This window comes from Silene latifolia, chromosome Y (genome assembly GCF_048544455.1).
Source record: "Silene latifolia isolate original U9 population chromosome Y, ASM4854445v1, whole genome shotgun sequence".
Taxonomy (NCBI): domain Eukaryota; kingdom Viridiplantae; phylum Streptophyta; class Magnoliopsida; order Caryophyllales; family Caryophyllaceae; genus Silene; species Silene latifolia.
Window position 1 is genome coordinate 450,985,295 of NC_133538.1, and position 16,248 is coordinate 451,001,542.

Below are 16,248 nucleotides of genomic sequence, written 5' to 3' on the forward strand. Positions count from 1 at the left end.
CTTTTCTCGGTTTTAGTCAAAGGTGGAGTATTATGTTCTCCAGCTTCTTTGTTTTGCAGGGTGTCGATACGGGTCTCGACACGATCTAGGGTGACCTTAAGAGCGGTGAGCAGGCTGGCTAGCTGAGCAGTCGTGACATCTCTGTTGTTATCATTGTTGTTGCTGTTGACAGACAAAGTTGAAGACGGGGCCATGGCTCTAAGGCAGAAAAACGGCTCACATTACAACTCAATCCGACACGGTTCAAAGACTAAACGCAGACAACGCAAAGGATGAGACAAAGATCAGACTCAACAAGACGAGGATGACGTGCTTGGTACCTCGGTGCTGACTCAATTTATGACGTGACGGTGTTGACCGAACCTTTGACACGTGTCCAACGTAGCGGCGTGACAGCATTGGATGAGTCTCGTGGTGAGACGACTCATAAGTAAAGACCCATAAGTACGTTTGCTTCGACTCGATAGACACTAGGCAGAATTGGAATGGTGGACTAAAATTTTCGAAAATAGAAATTTTCAAAAAGATTCATTTGTCGCTTTGTGGACGGCTTCCGAAGATAGAGATCTCCGTAAGTCGGCCAGTTGAAAGGGGTTGTCTTAAGTTTATTTGCAAAAGACGGTTTGAGTTTGAATCGGCTCGGAAAACAAGGTATTGCCTCCCAAGACGGTTTTTAAAATTCAAAATTGTATGTTTTGAAAATCGAGTTTGAAATGTTTGAAGAGGTCTCGGGGACAGTGCATGGTCCTCGGGATCTCGAAAGTGTCTCGAGAAAAGGGTGTGTGCTTTTCTTGGGTTTTGAAAGAGCCATTGTCGGCGTGAAACGGGTTAAAATCCGTGTCTAGACACGGCGATTGTAACGGCGTAAAAGGGTGATTTGAAATGGTTGTAAAGAACCGAGTTTGAAAATCGTCATTACGACGGCCTAGAAAGGCGTGTTGAAATGGTTATAAAAATCGAGTTTGAAAATCGTCATTACGACGGCCTAGAAAGGCGTGTTGAAATGGCTATAAAAACCGGGTTTGAAAATCGTCATTACGACGGCCTAGAAAGGCGTGTTGAAATGGTTATAAAAACCGGGTTTGAAAATCGTCATTACGACGGCCTAGAAAGACGTGCAACGGTCGGCAAAAGATCGAGGTTTGAAATGGCTATTATAACGGCGCAAAAAGGTGATTTTGGAAGTTTGAAAATGACAAGGAAGGACTTATGATCAAGTAGCACATAAGCACTCACAGTTTCATTATTTTATGCACTATGCTGACACGGGTTTTGGCTTAGAAGGGTGGGTTACATACCAAGCAATCAAACCCCGATTTACGAGAGGGATACCAATCCAAACAAAATGTGTAAGAAGGATGCCCTAGCCACGTGCTCGAAAGTGATGAAAGCACTTTGACGAAACAGAAATGTGTGACGTAAACGGTATGCTTGACACAATCGAGATTCGAAACGCGGGGATGAGAAAACTCACGCCGACGAGACGAGCCAATTGGCCGAAAAGGGTTAGGTTGTGGGCCCGGACAAAGAACCCGACCGTGGCCGTAATATCAATTAATGCATTCTAACCAAGACCTCCTTCGAGTCTAACCATCTAGGAATCACAATGATGTAAGTGTCCTAGTTATCCCCAACGGAGTCGCCAATCTGTGACCATGGGCCCACCTGCAAGTCCGGTTCGATCTGCGGACATGCAGTGGTCTTTTAAAAGCCACGCTCGGCGGCGTTAAAAATGCTTTCGACCGGATCGTTTTAGATCGGTCGGTTTCGTCTCGGTAAGGGTCTCGAAACGATTAGAGATTTTCGGAGTCGCCACCAAGCATTTGTGGGATGCTTGGAACCAATTCGAAATTCACTTTATACCTCGGTCAAATCGAAGCACAAAGCAGCGTTTGACATAGGTACTAAAGATAAGGAAATCGTCCCTCTTTAGCATCCTATCTCTAGAATGACTCTCGTACGCCCTGGATAAGGTCGTCCACTATCCAAAGTTTCTGAGTAAGAGGTGAAGGTACGTATTGGGAAGCCCTTTAATCAGACACCCAATCCCACCCGCGGTAGCGGCCTCTACTGATCAATCTTGGTTGGTTGAATGCAAAAGTTGATAAAACGGTTTAAATGCATGAATGCGCATCCAATAATTTAAACCTAACATGTGAGAGCTTTCTAAGTCGGTTGATTTAATCCAAATATCAAGTATAAGATGTCGAGTTGGATTAATGGTTGATTTGCATGCAAGACGGAAGTTAACATTCATTTACCGTATTAGGTTTATGGTGCATAACGTGATCCATTTGTCGTAGTAAAGCATTTTGCAAATATGATTTTTGAATGAGTAAATAGTCATCTGATCCGTCCTATATCCGGGTTAACCGGAGTCGGGATCATCCTAGACTAATGCTGGAAAGGGAACAGACCCTGCACCAGGCAGCACATGAGGCGCGAGCCTGTTGACAGTGCAAGGGGGTCTCCCTTGGTTTTGGAAATAAGAAAGAAGAGGCCTGTTTAGGCGCGGGTCAACCAACGGTTGTATGCCGTGTTCTGACCTTATGAAAAACGTTTATAAAACGTATTGAAAAATGGGTATTTGACCCGATTTGGTTTGAAAGGGTCGTTTAGACTGCATTTGTTGATTTGAGGAACAAGACTCGAATAATCATCAATATTTTGATGATATTCGGTGTCGGGTTCGACTTGGCAAGCTTGACATGAATGGTTTTGAAAATAATTATGAACTAATTGTTTTAAGTTCATTTGAATATCATTAGTCGATACTCATCATCGTACCCGGGTTAAAATCCGGCATGGTATGTAGAACCAAGTATGACTTTGTGTTGGTGACTAACATGTTTGTTTTGAAAATGTAAAGAAATGATGAAAGGTTTTAAAATACCTCCCGAAATGAAATAAAAGGCTGTAAAATACCTCTTAAATGTTATTAATCAAATATTATCACCGAAACACGGATTTAACCGTCATGGTATGAGGAACCAAGGGTGAAAAATGTTTTATGGTTAAAACAAATGAAATAAAATAAAAAAGGTTTAAAAATATTCGAATTGGTAAAAACCGATTACAAATATGAAAATGAATTAAAGGGGAAAGACGAGAACAAACACGGTTGAGTTCTGACCTGGGCATCCCATTGAGGCGCGAGCCTTTGCGCACAATCAGGGGCTTCTGCCTCAGGCCAAAACTCAGTTTTGGCTCGTTTATCCCATGTTTTGGATCATGTTATGTAACACCCCCATACTCCAAGTGCCTTACCAGGACCACTCAGATATAAAGATGTTACCATCTCGGTTCCCCGATGCAATGATAATCATAAGACAATAACGAAACGATATTTAAATAGTAATAGTTTAGTGAATAAAATATAATCCAAACCAAATACCCAAAATACGGGTTACAAGTTCTCAAAACAACTATCTCATCAACTAAATCAAATGTCTGACAAACTACTCATGCTACAGCGGAAGACTCTATCATCTGAAGGTGACACATCCCAGCTAGCCCATGTATCTCGACTCATACCTGCTCAACAACTGCTCACCATTCCCGAATGGATCACCACAGTTTTTTAAAAACAATAAACGGGGTCAGTACTAATCACACAATTTATATAATCCAACAGCACGACAAACAACACAGCTCAATCGGTACAGATGTACTCCAAACTCCATCACCAACTCCACAATACTGACTACACACTAAAGTGTGTAGCCCTGCCAGAGTACCCATCGCAACAGGTTACTCCTCGCCGCCAGTGGGGGACCGCAGCCGTTCCCACCTAAGTCCCGCTCATCTCCGTTGAGCGAATAACCCAAATCCATTAATGTGCACATCCCTTCTATGGCGGGTTCCACAGAAAGCGAATAATGGGCGTGAAGCCACTCCCGCAAGTGACTCCACTCAGCCAGGGACGCACTCCGAAGAACACAGACAGATACAAACAATCACAACTACTAATCAACAATCAAAACCAACAACCGTCACAAGACTCGTATGATAACAATCAACAATCACAAATCACCACCAACACATTATGGGACTAATATTGAGTAGGGAAACCCTACCTAGAAAGCAACACAGTCAGACGATCTCAACAGCTGTTATCAAAAAGCCTCTTCTACGAATCCTCCTCCTAACATAACATCACATACATCACTAACCACACAAAACCAACACAAATCCCCAATTCCCAAAATTAGGGTTTAACAAGACTTAATTAAATATAACGAATTCGGTACGTAGATCTTACCCTCGACGCAAGGATCACAAAGATGTAAAGAAAGGTGAATTCCGACCTTCCAAGCTCCGGGATTTGTCAATAATGCGATGAATGCTAAGTACGTAGGTTGAAATCTCTTTTGAAAGTAATTAGGTATGTAAAAGTGTATTATGAAAGTGACGGAAGTGTTTATATATTAAATCGCATTATTAACAAAACCCGACAAATCATCCCCCCGTAAACCGGCTACTCGATCGAATAACTGACGTACTCGATCGAGTGCCGCCTACTCGATCGAGTACCAAGGCTACTCGATCGAGTACCCAACAGGTCAGAAACTATTTTAAAACGCAAACACACTTACTCGACAGAGTAAGGCCCACTCGATAGAGTACCCAGAGACTCACAAAACCGTAGTATTACATGTTATGCATGTTTTAGCATGTTATAGTCATAAAACAAATGAAGACATGATAAAAGAAGGATTTTTACACCCTCATACTTACATGTTTGGTTATGGCGAGAAACCGGCGTAAGTGTAACAACTCATTTGGTCGGAAAAGACTCGGTTTAAAACCGTTTTGGTAAGTAAAAAGAGTGTTTTATTAAGATTAGTGATGCTGTAGTGGTCGAAGTGGTCGGTCAAGTAATTTAATGCACGATGACGGTACCAAACAATGTGTAAGGCTTGTATTTACGATCGGTAGGTCGTAAATACGCGTCAGATTGTGACTTAAGAAGTCGAGTCGAGAATTTTAAGGGAGAAAAGAGGGGGCGGACACTCGCGTAAGTTCTCAAATGGGGGCATTTGAGGGGTATTTATAGGAAAATGAGTGGTTGTGTGAGTTTTGAGCGCTGTGGCCACCTGGGCTGCTCAAAGAGGCGCGAGCCACGTCGCGGGTCTTCGAGTTGTCCTGTCACTTTCACACAAGTGCAATCATGATTTGTTCTATCCTAGGATTTTTAATCACATGTTTGGTACTTGACCATTCATGAATCCGGGAAATCTTAGTATAGAAGGCTTTGAATGTTTTGTTTTTGGTGGTTGACTCGGTTTGACTCGTTGTTGGAGCCGGGATTTGAATTTTTGAGTCGGTTTTTGGTCCGGTGTCGGTTTTGACTCTAGTTAGTGTCATTGCGACCCCGTAGTTGTGCATTAAACACTCCAGGTACTTTTGAAAAGTTTTGAAATATTTTATTTTCGAAATCGTTTTAAGTTTTCCGACGTAAAGTTGTACACAAACTGTCGATCAAACGCCGCGATTCCAAAACATGTTATAGTCCGATAATCATCGGGTGTTTGTTGGAGTCTCAGCAGATACTGGGTATCTACAATGTGCACTTCTTTATCTACGTTTTATAACCAAATTCCCAAGCTATACAAATATGGATTCACTTGTACTTCTTTCATTTCATTATCTTTGTTTCTTCTTCTTTTAATTTATCCCTAATTTAATATACCTTTTCTAATTGTATTAAATAGAATAAGAGAAAACATCCTATTTTACCTCTATTTAATGAATTTAGGGGGTGTTTGGTTGGAGCTTTTGGAATGGATTGGAATGGATTCAGGCCATTCCAATGTTTGGTTGGAGCATTTTGGAATGGAGTTAGATACCTGATGGATTCTAACTCCATTCCAACCCCTTGAAATCCCATACCCATCTATCTCCCCAAGTTTCCAACTCCATTCCACCCAACACATTATTATTCCCATACCCGGATTGAACCAAACAACTTTAAACATGTATGGGGTTCTAACTCCATACCCCCTTGGAGTTAGAATCCATTCCATTCCATACCTAATGTTTGAACCAAACGCCCCCTTAATGAATTACTCCCTCCTTTACATATCACAATTAAATCACTTCCTTTTATTTAAGTCAATTGGCGCAAAAGAATTAGCAAAAAGGATACGGTCATATATACAGTAGTCGTTCTATGAGAGATTGAGAGGGGTAAGAGCCTACGATTGATTGTTACACGTTACTCCCTGCTTTAATTTTCTTTTGGTGTTTTTCCTCTTTCATAATCTACATTCTCGCTGCAATGGAGTATATACTCGTAATAAATCCTTTGAAACAAATCCTCTGGAGACTGGTCTACATCTCCGAGTTTGATAAACCCCATCCCGGACATATTTTACAAAATATTTTTGCTTTTTCGTTGCTAAGGACTCTAGTTATATACACAATTAAAATTTACTGGTTAAATATAACTATAAGGTTTGAAAATTTGGTATCGAACTCAAAACTCATGTACAACTTATAATTTACTCTATGCTACAAAATTTATGAACGAGTATTGAAATAGTTGAAATATTCAATACTCGTAGTACAACTAATGTACCAAGTGAATTACTCAAACATATATTAATATCTTACGGAGTATGGATTATTTAACGACTAAAGTATCCATTATGAAGGCACGATAATAAACTCTTTGAAATTGATCCTCTATCATATCGGGTAGTACCAAAGGTTTGTATATATCTCCGAGTTGGATTAGAGCTTCTCTACCATTGTAGTGAATTTGATATGACGATTCCTTCGATGCAAACTTTTGTTTTACTAACCAGGGCTTCACTATTATGCAACTTACCGAGTTAATGTTCTTGTGTTTGTTCGTCACATATATCATTCTTAGGGTTCATTTGTTTATTTTTTCCTCTAGAAATATAAAACCTCAGAGGAGAGACCAAGCAAACACCACAATAATGAAGTAGTCCGTCTTTGTAAACGTAATTGTGCCGCAAAAAGGGGGAAAAAAAATCTTTGTAAACGTAATTGTGCCGCAAAAAGGGAAAAAAATCATCAATCAATATCAATAATAATGTAGTACTATGAGCAAATTAAAAAACTACGAAGAAAACAAATGGAAGTTGAATGGTTAAGGGCGGGCATTGAGTATATATAACATTGAGGTGTTGTATTTGTGTTATGTTAGACTTCTTTTTTTGGTACAAAAATATGACTTTTTAATGTACTAATGATCCTACACATGGTCAACTTTAACGTTTATATTAAGTACAGACTCTATCATTAGTTTTATTTGACTTTAATACCGCTTGAAAATTATCCTTTGTAGCTTTGCAAACTCTATTGAGTATGGATCACTACGTAGTATTTTATAGATATAATATCATCATGTACCTTTTTGTTTTTTATTTTTAATATCCTAGGTAGTTTGCGAAAGTTGGAGTCTCTATAATCGCTCGAAAAAAGCTTCCTTTAATAATATAAATAGATAGATAGATACTAGATTTAATTCCCGTGGAATGCACATGCCACTTGTAATATTATGTCTCTTAAACTACTGCTGAACGTCAAGTTATAAAATTACCACTACATATGTCAACTCCCATCTACAATTAGGCTCCATGGAACTCCAACTTCAAATTGACAAAATTACTCATTTGAATACATTTCTAATTTGCTAAAAGCATGCACTTGAATAACTAAGACTAATGCCTTGTTCTTTTGGGCTGAATGGAGCTAAAAGGAACTGAATTAAGCTGAAATAAATTAAATTGAACTGAATTAAGCTGAATAGAGATGAACTGGATTGAAGTGAGCTGAGATGAAGAGCTGAGATGAATAGAGCTGAACTGAAGTTAGCTGAATAAAAGTTGAAATTAAGCCAAAAAGAATGACATAATTTCACGCAATAATTACTAGTACATGCAATTCCAAAATGACCAAATTAGGCACCCTAATACATTTTAGTGACAACACTTGCATAATTAAGACTAATTCTAATAAGTACTATAAGTGCATTAGTAATAACAAACACATTTTTTAAAGAGGTAATTTTGGAATATACTTAAGTTTATATACACAACAAATGGTATAAGAAATTTTGCCAATTACGTTAATCCTCACACTGTCGTATAAAATTAATATTAATTTAATGTTTGTCATTCTTTTTGCCTTTTTGGGTTCGTGTTTAGATAACTCAACTCAAACACGTTAATACTAAATTTCGTGTCATATTTATCTCAACCCACTTACATAATTAAGATGGTCATTAAATCTCAACCAAACCCGTTAATTTCGTGTCATTCATATCATATTTTCGAGTTATGTCATTGTTTGCAACTTTAAGTTATTATCACATTATCACCCTAACTTTTATTGTCTCAAGCATGTTACTTTAACTCGTCCCAAGAAGCCAAATATTTTCTCATACATACTCCAATTTGACTTAGCTAACCCATAAGTCCATAACCCATTTATGTAAAAGTAGATTAATTTGAACTAACAATGGGTTGTTCATACACTTAAAAACAACGTAGTGGGGGAGTTTTAACTAAAATTAAAATCTATACTTTAATTAGGTCGTTTATAAGAGTTGGATTCTTAAATATTGCTTAATAACTCAACTTTTAGAAAGGTTTCAAACGTAATTTATAGTTATTGTACTTTCTATAACCGCTTGAAATAACTCTTTTTATATGAACGTAGAAGTAAATCAACACATGTAATTTCTATTCCAACGATGTCATATACTACTTATCAGTGTTGTTATTAAAAGTTTTATGAGAACCATCCTACATACTCCGTAATTATTATCTTTCCTTCATTCTAAAAGTTACCGTCAACTTTAAAAATTACATATATTACAAAGTACTCAATTAGTCTAAGGCTCTGTTTGACAAAACTACCTGAAAAGGTAGCTGAAACTTGAAAAAGTAGCTGAAAAATGAAAAGCTAAGTGAAACCTGTAAAGATAACTGATAAGGTAACTGAAAATTAGGAGCTGATAAGGTAACTGATTAAATAAAAATGTGTTTGGCAAATTAGCTGAAAAGGTAGTTGATTTTGGTAAAATGACCTAAAAGGATATGAAAATTATTTAATATTTTAGAATAAAGGGGTACAAAATGGAAAATAAGTCATTTCAGGTACCTGGTTTCTCAAATGCTACATGAGGTAGCATTTCATTTCAGGTACCTTATTTGACCAAATAAGCTATTTGCCAAACACTTCCAAAAAAATCAGGTAGCTGAAATTTTGGTCAAATAAGCTACTTTGGTCAAATAAGCTACCTGAAATGTCGTGCCAAACGGAGCCTAAGTCATTTGTTTACTTTTGTTTAAAATAAACCATACATATAGAAAAAAAAAAGATAAACAAATAAATAAAATAAAAATAGTAACGGATATATATTTGTTGGCGTAATAGTGATAGTCAAATATATATGCTTAAAAATCCATGCCAAAGCAAAAGCGATTACACCGTAAAACATCCGCCTAAGTTCCATATATAGTACCGCTTTACCGACCCTATTAAATTGGCTTGATTACCGTATAGTACTTTCAAATTTCCTGTAAAACACAACACAACTGATTTGTGTATAATAAGGATTTAATAAGCTTAAGAGCACCCACGGTAGAGAAGATTGAGCATCCTCTTAACCCTCTCTCTTTTCTAAGAGGACATCCTCTCTATTGTGAGGCATATGTTACATATCCTCTTAGCAAGAGGAAGATGGTTACTTTCTCTACTTTTAGAGGAAATTAGAGGAAAGTAAACATTGGCCCTAGTGCCCACTAACCAATCATTATTTTATTTGTGTATAATAATTTATTTATTTATCAAATATGAGATTATTTAAAGTAAGATTAACAATTTAAGAGGATCCTCTTTATTGTGGTTAGAAAACTAAAGGAGATACGATAATAATGAAAAATAAGGTAAATGAAAAGATATTAAAATGTCATAAAAATAGAGGGAAGCATTAGCATTGATGCCCTTTGATTTCGAACGAATACGAATCGTCTATATTGTCCAACCTCAGGAAGAAGCTGTTTACACCTCGCCACTTGCAAAACAAAATAAGAAAAATACTCCAATTTGTAGAACACGTTATAAACTATCAGGCATGTCAAAAATACAAATACAACATGGTGATCTAAAGCATGGAAACAAAATTTAGAGGCTACCATTAGACCATCTACAACAACAAAAAGATCTATGTCTAAATATGATATTTTTACGCTCATCACTATACAACAACAAAAAGTATTAATCTAAAAATGACTTTTTGTCACTCTCATCCAGATGTGATGAGTTTGACAATGAGAATTGTAGGTGTTGGTAGGTATTTTTTTTAATTTTTTTATGTGATCTTGTTGTTGAGTGGAGGTAAAGACCAATTTAACATTAATTGTTGTTGTGTAAAGTTTTTGCAAAAAAAAAAAAAAAATCTTATGATAAGATGAGATGGATGGGTTGAGGACCCACAAAAAACAACAAAAGTTTTTGTTGTTGTGGATGCTCTTATGATACTGTATTATTATTTTCAAATTTGCGGTGGATTGTAATGTGAAAACCATATATATATATATATATATATATATATATATATATATATATATATATATATATATATTATTAAAGGAAGCTTTTTTCGAGCGATTATAGAGACTCCAATACTTAGAGAAGACTCGAGCAATATTAATATAGTAGAAATTAATCTAAAGAGTCTTAATTATCTTATGAACATAAGATATTACGTAACTAATGGTTGAGTTATCTGACAATACAAGATATTCTATAACTACTAATTTGGTCAGATTAAGGACTCTTCAGTGATCAATTTTAGTTACAATAGAAATCAAACTTTAGGTATATAAGTATGTTACTCCATATGATTTTTTAGCAGTCAATCAAAACTTTAATTCTGAGATTTTTTTTGCTTCTCTTCCCTAATCCCTTCATAATTTTTTTTTTGTTTTGTTTTGAGCGCAATATTATATACTGCAAGTTTTGATGTATTTTCATATGATCTTACTTGCTAACTTATAATTGTGAATTTCTTTTATGTTTTGTGCAGTGCAATATACGAATGTTTTGTGCAGTGCAATATACGAAGTAATCGGATACTATTTGACTATTTGTGTGCTCACGTTTTTTCCTATTTGTAAGTTTATTAGACTTTATTTGTAAGTCTCATGTTCTCACTATAAAATGATTTACAATTTACAACATTCTATCATTATACTAAAAAGCTTATTTATGTTTTTATTGTTTGTCCACAGATATATATCATGGTTCCGTGCGATATGCACGAGGAATGGTCACGACGAACCAACGCTGATGAGCGTTCCTTTGCTACCACTACATACATGCATTATGTTTATTAGGTTTCCATATATATACAGTATGTATTGTTAGATAATTGATGTTTTTATAATTATTTTAGTCATATGGTGCTTATACGAGGGATAGCATAAGTTTTAGTTTTTTTTTTTCATTAGCAGGTAAGAAGTTAAAGGCCCGGAAGATGGAACAATGATCCTAAGTTTATACAGTACTTTTTATCATTTCAGTTATATTTCTGTTAGTACCTTTATGGAAAGGTTTTAAGAAAAGTGGAAGATAGTAATTTTGCTCCTTGAATTAAAAATAAATGTGTGCTATTATGTTTTATGAGGTTGAGTTGAATTGTTTGAATGGGAAGGTCAAACTAATGTAAAAATCATATTAGTGAGTGAAACGGGTAAAATAAAGAAGTTGTTTGCTTGCAATAAATTTGCATAATACCATTGTACACAAGTATTTGTAATGAAGAATATTGGCAGCCCATTCCACTAGCAATGGAATACGAAGTACTACACTAACTAGCGAGAGCAGTGAGCTAGAGTTCGGGCTCCCCTCTATGGCTCCCCTCTATAACTGGATGAGAAGCCGAGCTTAACTCGGAAAACTCACGAACACTCGAGCAGGGGCGTCTAATACCCCGGGCGACCATGGGCGGCGGAATCGGACCTCCAGTTTTGGTCACTGAATTTATAAGTTTTACTGATAAAATTTAATTATACAAATCTCGACGTGTAATGCACTTATACATTGATATTTAGGGCCTCAAATTTTTAATATGCACCGGGCCTCCATTTACTTTAAGACGCCTCTGACCTCGAATTTGTGTGATTAGATAATTATTACTCTTATTTTTTGTAAAATATATTTTATTATGATCAAGCTTATTTTAACTTTATTTTTATTTTTGCTTGCAAATTTATGAAGTGAACAAAGTTAACGGAAAAGTGTAACAAAGATTCGCAACGATTAATTTTCTTAGTTGGGTCCTTAATGCATCATACTCTTCTGCAAACCTTTATGATAATTTTTTTTTATTTAATTTTAATTTTAACGGGTATGAATGTACATATTGCATGAGAATATGATTATAAGAGAGAAAGTTTAATCTATAAGAAAATTATCATTGACATGCAAGTTAAGATATATTTTGCGTAACATTGTTCTTTCAAAAGAGCTCTAAACAAGCTTGATGAAGAATGAAAGCGACGGAGGTCAAATAAACAAATTTGTGATAAATTTGTGTTAAATATTGTAAATACAATTCTATATGTCATAAATCGTTGTAAACTTTATTCAAAAATAATAAGGGAGGGAGTTAAAGATTAACTCGATGTTGATTTGTATATTGTTTTAAATTTGTGATTAATAATGCCAATTTGTATATTAGTTTCCTTACAAAATTGAAAAGAAGAGAAGGGAAATCGTGTGTCAATATTAGCCACTACAAGAATTTGATTAACAATATAATAGGTGGTATGGTTAACAAGAAAATCGTGCACAAACAACAATAGGATCAAGATCGGTCTATTTTTATATATAAACGCTTATTACATCATAACCTACAAGGCCACAATAGATTAAAATCAAATTATATCGTGATCACACCCATATAATATTAAAATTAATGATTAGAGAGTTGAAGGGAGTTTAAACTCTAATCGAAACAAACTTCTAATTATGATCAAAATTGTTCAGTAGTCCTATTTTGTACGCATATTAGGACCAACTAAGTTTTTTCACGTCCATTGCTTAAAAATTATCCCTTTTGTTTTGATTATTTGTTTATCTTTAATTTTGTCACAAAGACAATGAATGAGGATGAGGAATTATTAGAGGACATGTGTACCAAATTGAACGTGGAGCATCAAATTATCCATTAAAGACATCTCCAAAGTAAAAAGGTAAAGAATTGACCAAAATACCCCAAATTGAATAACTAAACAAATGATCGAAATGGAGGAAGTAATTCATCGTGCCAAAAAAACACCCTTATCACCCATCATGGAATTTAAAATAAAAAGAATCACTATCTATCATTTGTTTAGTTTATACATTTTTTGTGTGTGTAAAGGTAGCAACAAGAGTATATTTTTAAGGTCTTAATTTAATCATATATTAATGTCGGATAAAAGCCGATAATGTTTTAATGGTTTAAACTGTTTGCCGTTTGGCAGAAAGTATTTCTTTTATCTCTTAATCAGTCTTATTAGTATATACAAGGACGCTAAGACGCTACGACTAGCACTGAAATGGTTTCTTAAATGTATCTACCGGTCGGATTAACATTGGTTTTTTAACTGAAATTGCTACTAAGCAATATAGGTTTTGCTTAGCGAGCACCAATGTAGGAAACCTATGTCCTCTACCTGACACAGTGGCATCCTTAAGTAACTCATACTTAATATCAAACGATAGTTTAAAGAAGATTGCTTTTTTGTTATCACAATCTGACTTGACAGAAGTTTAAACATGTTAGACTATCGACGAAAATATTTAAAACTCATATTCATACTCATAGTTGAATCATAGGATAGTACAAATTGGCCCGTGCATCGCACGGGCATTAAATCTAGTATATACTTAAAAGAGGAACTTTTGAAGCGATTTCATTGGTTATAACTTTTGAAGCGATTTCATTGGTTATTACTTACGAGCGGTTTCATTGGCTAATATTTTTGTTGAATAAATTATATGTATAAATAAAAAATATAAAAAACAAAAGATATATATGTATTTGAGTTGTTATCAAATTAGAATTTATAAAGATAACTCCACTAATCCAACGTGGTCATTGTGCTTATATATAGCTTCATTGCCCCCAGTTTAGCAAATCATGCTTTCTTATTCATCATGTGTATTCGTTTTCTTATAGTGTAATTTTTTACATCTTCCTAATATCTACTAATTAATTAATTTTATTTTGCAGGTATAATGTATGCTATTAATAAACACGGTCCAATGTAACGTACAAGAAGAATGTTGCAAACGGTTGAAATCGAGTTGATCAATGTGACATATAAAAAGCGTACTCTATTTTAGGTTCATGAGTTTATTTATTTATTTTTTTAATTCATGTTCCTTCATCGTATTCATCTCTTAGCTTTTTCTTTTAATTCCATAAGTGTGTCTATTATACTTTATGAGCATACAATTTCTTAGCAATATTCAATAATATACGGTTGGTTAAGCGTACTAACGTTTTAATTTGATTCGGAATTGCAGGTATAAAGTGTATTATAATAAGGTTGTTGAATTATTCAAAGTTTAACCAATTAAAGGTAAATGACTAATAACTTCTACGGATCGATGAAGAAGTAGTCGGATAACTTCTTCATTGTCTTTCCCATGCATAAATAACTACACTTGCATTGTTGATAGAGAATGAAGATCCTTATTAATTTTCTGATCTCTCTAATATTGTGAAATAACTTATGTTATTGATTTTTCAGGAACTTTTTATTGTTCTAGAACTCATTGAGAAATTATTGTTGGAAGTAATGGCTGTCAAAGCCAAAAAGCTATTTTGCCTCTTCTCCCACATCGGTGGGGAGAAGGAGGTTTAATATGTTTATATTACTTTTCTCTCCCCAAGTGGATAAGAGTTGGACCAAGGAGGCTTTTGTTGAGAGTGTTGGGCCTGTGAGTCTGATCCAAACACACACACGCGCGCGCCGGCCCGGCCCGGGTTCGGGTAGAGCCCCTGCAGGGCGGGCCAAAGGCCCTCTTTTCTTTTTGGGCTGTGTGTTTTTGGTTTAGGTCCAGGTTCAGTGTATCTGTAATATTCTGTTCACCAAATGTTTTTATGATCAATTAATTGCAGATATTAAGGGAGCGTAATTAATCCCTTAATTACGTTTGACCGCCCCCTTAATTGCGAGATTTTTGTCTCTAATGTACTCTATTTTCCCTTATAAATAGAGTGTTCACTTGATGAAGATTGCACCAATACACTCCACATTCTCTTCTCTCAATATGCTCTCCTTCAGTCTCTTCTGATTTTTCCGGGTACAGTGTCTGTTTTTTCCAAAGTCTTCTTACTTCAGTGGTGCGGTACGAAGGCTGCAGTGTTAACCTTGGGGAACTACCGGCGTGAGACGATAACCACCACGGTCGTGCCGTAATAGTTTTCAAGTCAGTGGCTTTTTACCACGGCGCTGCAATTCTGTTCGATAAGTCCTTTTCTGTCTTTTGTATTTTTTAAAGTTTCTGTTTGTTCACCATTGTTACGAATTATCTTTCCAACAATTTGAAAACTATTAATTTTGTCGTAACAATGGCTGCCGTCTCGAACAAAATCCTGTCTGAATTGTCGAAACTGGAACCTTTAGACGGTATGAACTACAAAAGATGGTCTCAGAAACTGCTTATGTATTTTGAACAATTAGAAATCGACTATGTTTTGTTTTTCGACCCTCCTGCTTTCTTTATGTAAATCATTTTGCTAGTGTAGAGGCTACCCCACCTTCGTCTACTGCTGTTAAGTCGAATGAGGAGTCAATTAAGAAACATGATAAGGATAACAAAACTGCTAAGTTTCATCTCCTTACTCATATGTCGAATACCCTCTTTGACTTATTTTCGGTCCATAAATCTGCTAAGACCATATGGGAACTGTTAGAGAAAAAATATGGGGCTGACGATGCGGGTAAGAAAAAATATGTTGTCGGGCAGTGGCTTGGGTTTCAAATGGTAGATGACAAACCAATTATGGAGCAAGTTCATGTTTATGAGAACTTGTGTGCTGATGTCACTAATGAGGGAATGAAACTAGATGAAATTTTCTTGGCTAATGTTTTACTAGAAAAGTTTCCCCCTTCCTGGAATGAGTATAGAAACCATTTGAAACATAAGAAGAAAGATTTGTCCCTTCAAGAGCTAGTAGGCCACATGAGGACTGAAGAAGCTAATCGT